Source organism: Mercenaria mercenaria, chromosome 8 (assembly GCF_021730395.1).
Source record: "Mercenaria mercenaria strain notata chromosome 8, MADL_Memer_1, whole genome shotgun sequence".
In the NCBI taxonomy this organism is placed as follows: Eukaryota; Metazoa; Mollusca; class Bivalvia; order Venerida; family Veneridae; genus Mercenaria; species Mercenaria mercenaria.
The window spans coordinates 19,851,638-19,857,732 of NC_069368.1; positions in this window are offsets into that span (position 1 = coordinate 19,851,638).

A 6,095-nucleotide genomic window follows, 5' to 3' on the forward strand; every position below is an offset into this window, starting at 1 on the left:
GCGACGCACACGCCACTATCGATGAGGATGTAATTTGTTTTCTATTTTGTTTTTATTACTTTTGTATTTTTTTTATATATTTTTCATTTCTTCATTTTTTCATCTTCTTCTATGCGTTTATATTTATTTCTTAGACACCTACTAAATGTTACACGCATTAATTACTTCATGTTCTTCCTTCTGTGAAAACTGAATTGAAGATTGTTTTTTGCGGCGGACTAGGCCTAAACACCACAAAAAAGAGACACTATGTGCACAGTAGTTAATCTGAACCTGACTATAGTCTATCCAAAAGAAATAACGCTTGGCACTGAAATGCCTGTGATGCATAGGTCAAGAACAGTAGCTTCTTGGCAGGTCATATCAGTTGCGGAATCACATTAAGTGTGATGCCATGAAAGGGATATGTCAAGTCGCTTTCCATGCATATGGCATATACAAATACGGCTAGATGCGAAAACGAACTAAAAGGTCCAGCCGAGTTTCAGGTGGAATTTCTATGCAGCGACCTGCTTCTACTTTAGCCCTACAAATGACACATTTCGAATGTGTTTTGTCCATAACTTCAGCCTTTGTTAGACACCATTATCTTTAGATGGGTTGTTGTCAGACTTATCCCGATTTAACTTTTTCCGATACAGCTTCCTAAGGCAAGCCCCACAAAGAACTGTCATTTCGGATACATTTTTACTACATGTTTAAGCCAAATGAGCCCTTTCATGAGAAAACCAACATAGTTTCTTTGCGACCAATATATGGATCCAGACCAGCCTGCGCATCTGCGCAGTCTGGTCAGGATCCATGCTGTTCGCTTTCAAAGCCTATTGGAATTAGACAAAAGGTTAGCGAACAGCATGGATCCTGACTAGACTATGCAGATGCGCAGGCTGGTCTTGATCCATGCTGGTCGCAATTGCACTATGTTGGTTTTCTCATGGCGCGGCTCAAATATTATCTGTGCCACTGGTTCTTTCCCCAAGCAAGAACCCACCCTACGGCCTTGATAAGATGACTGCCTTTTCTTAGTATTAATGTTATACAGCACACAAATATCTGACATCCCTTATAACAGAACTATACAGACATGTACATGTACTTAAATAACTACCTGAACCACTGTAATAAAACTGACCGGTCACTTAAACATGTATACTTATTCACACATGTAATGCATCAATAACTTATTTCAGTTAAGTCAATAACTTTACATTACGAACAGTGTATAGATAAATCAAGTGCAGGTTATTTGCAAAAAATATCGTTCTCTTTTTTATTTATTTATAAGATTTTAATCTTAAAATGTTATTTTTCCTTAAATAAACAGACTTTGTCACTTTTTTCGACAGGAATTCATATATTTAAAACTTCCGTAAAGTGATAAAATTTAATTTTTACGGAAATTAAACATTTTATGTTTCCAAGTAAATATACCCTGGCCTAGATAAAATAAGAAAAACATCTTGAAAGGAACAGATACAAACCAGTTTCTGCTGTAATAAGTTAACTAACACATTGGTTTATCATTGACTCGAGACAATTTGAGTATTGTCCATTCAACATATTTCCGCTTAAGACGGTGCTAGGGGGGCGTGAGAGGTGATGTACATTTCATTACCTCTCATGAACAGACTCAATCAAACCAAGTCTGCTATTATTCCTCTTTGTTGCATTCTATGCTTCTATAGGATCTTTTTACGAATTTTATTGTTAAAAATGCAAAATACTGAAAACTGAAATTTTTCAAACTTAGTTTGAATTGTCTCAGATAGTTTCATTGTAGTCTTCCGAAGCCCGCTATTGTATAATTATCCGAGAAGAAATCGTACGCTAGTACGTGACTATTTGGGGACAAAAACACCGCGAATTTACCGGCGATTAAAATGCGAACTTGTTTGAAATAATATTTCTTTCGAACTAATTATACCCTTTAATGATATGTCAGTCACAAACATCAGCTAGAATGTAAAATTAAATCAAATAGAAGGTTCAAAATTCAGCGAAATAAGGTTGACGCTTAAGACGCCAGAGACGATAATGCGACGCCAAAACGGGAAAACTCGCATCAAGTTTTGCTTTAAATCTTGCCTTAAAATTAAGATTACAAAAAAATCGGCTCGATAAAAAATGTATAACTTTGGTATGTTGTTTCACAGTATGTGTACATCTAGCAGACACATAAATACGTTGGGGTCACATACTTCTATTTTTCGCAATATAATATAACTTTAACCCCACCCCCACATGACGTTAGAGTTAAAAAAATATTTTCAACTTACACAACTCACGTTCTTGTTAAAAACGAGATGTGTTTATTGTAAGAAATTATTAAGATATATTCGATCTGAACTGCAGATGCCACGTACTGGTGAAAGGAAAACACCTTTGATAAATGTATATCTTTTACTTTTGTCCGCAAGTATTGACCTGGCACTCATTAATCTTCGCTAATATTTTCGGGCGTTTTCGTTACTTTACGCAATATTGTATCCTGAAAAGATCTATTATTACACAAATAACCTGTATAGTTAACCGTCTTCTACGCCTAATACCAAGGGTATGTAATGTAGTGTTACTGTATTTGCTTTTATTCTTACAATATTTTTTGCAACAATTTGAATGCATCTGGATTGAAGTAAAAAATTCACATAAAACTATTTTGTTTGGAGTATTTTACAGACCTCCTAATACAGATCCTATTCACCACTCTTTAATTCTTGATTCGATCCATCTAGCAATTGATAAGGGAATGGAAAACATCGAAATTACTGGCGATTTCAATTTAAGCGCATCTGATAACGTTTCTTTCAGAAAAATTCACATAATATGTACTCAGTTTCCCTTGCACCAAATAGTTGATTCTCCTACAAGTTATACCGAAACATCTTCTTCAAAAATTGATCTGGGGCCGTATTAATAAAGCATCTTAAGTATAAGTTTTGACTTAAGTTGAAGATTTTACTTAAATTTGTGGTGATTTCAGCTTAAGTCTAAGTAAAAAACTTAAGTCCTATTCATAAAACAGCTTAAACTTAAAATACGTAAGAAATGACTTAAGTCAAAAAACAAAATAGCGTCATGAGTACGATTAAAGTGTTGTTTTCAGATAAAAGCACTTTAAACATAATTGTGCATGTTGTATCTGTCTGAAATTCATGGTTTTTTTTAAAATGTTTTATTCCACAATAAAAGCCAAGAATTACTTATTAAGTTATTTTATGAATAACAAATATACTTAAGTAAAATAAATGTTTTTACTTAAGTAATAATCAATTTTTCATATACCTATACTTAAGCTGCTTTATGAATACGGCCCCTGATATGCATTTCCAATAGAAATTTTATTTATTCAAGCGGAGTTGGTGATCCCTTTTTTCCAACAGGACGTCAGATATCACTGTCGCAAGGTCTGCTTGATTTAAGAAAGCCAAAGCGAGCATGTTTCTATCGCCATGTTTGGATAAAGGAGATTATGATCTGCTCAGACTGTGATTGGGAATCTTTGAAAAGAGATGATATAATTGCTTATGCCAAAAATGTAACTCATAAAATCTTAGAAATTTCAAAAAAAGTGCATTCGAGACAGAAAAGTTTTAATTAGAGAGAATGAACCACCTTGGCTTAAAAACGAAATTAGACAACTTTTTAGAAAACGGAGACGACTTTATCGAAAAGCGAAGCGAACAAAATTTCAACATCAGTGGGAACGATTTCGTGCCGTCAGAAACTAGATAACATCCAAAATTCGGGAGGCGAAACAAAAACACATTGGTAACTTAGCAGAACAGATAAAGTCCGGAAAGCCAATCCTCTAAGAGCTGGTGGACATGCCTTAAATCATTCATCAAACCCCTTTCTTCACGTTCTTGTTTCAGGAAACGATATCATAACAGATGACATTGAAAAGGCGAATCTCTTGAATGAGTTCTTTTTTAATCAAGCAAAAATAGACGAAAGTCTAGCCACACGGCTGCCTGACTTGCCAAATCTTGCATACCCTCCATTGCAAGATACCGGGTATTTCTGTTGCAGAGGCGCAACAAACATAATCTTATACACTTTTATAAGATGAGAAATAACCTTACTCCGGATTACTTCTCAAATCTTCTCAAATCTAGTCCCTTCAACTATTGGTAGCAAACATAGGTATCCAAACAGAACATATTCACTCATACAGATCATTATTATAAACCATTTCTTCTACAACGCCCTCCCTGATCACATTCAAAACGCTGACACGATCATGTCCTTTAAACGTCTGTTAAACAGTAACATACCAACTGTCCCTGCTTTTTTCTTTTCAGGGGATCGCAAATTGCAAATACTTCATACAAGACTCCGCACCCACTGCAGCTCTTTGTCTTCAGAATTATTTGATAAAAACATAATTGATTCTCCCTCTTGTGTATGCGGAGAGGTAGAAAATTCATATCATTATTTTTCCATTTGTCGGAGATATACAGACTACAGAATTGAACTACTAAATACTATATCACAGTAGTGTAACCCTACTCTTGGTGTCATTCTACGAGGAAATAATTCGCTTTCCTTAGAAACAAATATTTAGAGCAGTTCAAACTTATATCAGAGCTCTAAACGTTTTACGTAATGATATAATTTCTAAGCCAGTTAACACTTCATTCCGGTGCGTTATTAAAGTGTCATAACTCAATTAGTATACAATTAGTTACAAAAATAGACAAAATCTACCTATGCGTTTTTGTTCATCCTTCTGTTTCTATCTTCTTTTCCTTTTTGTTTTCTATGAATACACTTAAACTTTGAGATTTTCGCCTTTTTTATCTCTCTCGGGTATATTTGTTACCCTTACAATACATCCAGTGCTCATGATGTTTTTTATATAACAATTATATGAATTCCACAACTAATGGTTTTACCTTCGTAAAATATTATACAATCCTTTGTACCTAAATTTATAGATTTAAGAGTTATTAATAATTGGTTATATTAGTTACATTGTTTCATTTTCTTTCATTCCTTTACTACTTAACTACATCTTTTATTTACCGCTAAATTTTCTTTATTTCTTCATTATATAATTACATTGCTTACTTGTAAACAGTCGTGCCATGAATGCTTATTTATGTACATCTTTATTCAGGGAAATGACAACCGTAAGCTAATTAGATTTCTTTCCAATTCCTTTATTTCTTTTGTTATTCATGTAATGACATATAAATAAATAAATAAAATATGTTTAAACCAATTTTCACGAATTTTGATTGTTTTCTCTTGTAGTATCAATATTCGGCAGTAATTTGTCTTTTTATCTGAGGTACCTTTGAAGATTTTTATTCGACACTTTCTACAAAATATCTTGAACACAAGTGTGTTTCTTTCAATAAATGAACCATAAAATTTGATGAGATCAGTGTATCAGTTTTCCTGCCTGTAAAATTGGAGATGAAATTTGAGAAAAAGATGATCAGACTGAGGACTCGGATCCCACAACCCCGGGATTTATGGCTAATTGTTTTGTCGCCGCAGCTCTTTGCACATTCGATATTTTGCAAATCATCAAGAAATATTTACGCATAGTTTTTTCGCTATTTAGGTTCGGACACCGAGAATTAAATTACGGAAATATACGGAAGATTTATAAGTCCGTCTATTGTCCATAAGTATTGACCTGGCACTCATTAATCTTCGCCAATATATCCGGGCGTTTTCATTGGTTTGCGCAATATTTGTATCTTGAAAATATCTATATTACTGAAGTAACATATACAGTTATTCAGTGACACGTTGGCCTAATGGAAAGGTGTCTGACTTCTACGCACGTTGCCACGGGTTCGAAATCACTTAGATCATTTTTTAATGTAATATAATGTTATCGATACCTGTTTCAATTCTACATTATTTTTGTGTATCGTATTTCACGAATTTTAATTGTTTTCTCTGTAAATGTTTACTTTCTGGAACGCTGGTGACAGGTAATTTGTTTTCTTTATCTAAGATACTTTTAAAACAATTTTATGCCATTTAATTTAAAATGGGTAAATATGAACCATAAATATCACGATACCTTTGATAAATTAAGTGGTAAGTTGGGGAAAATAGTTATGGTCAGACGTAGA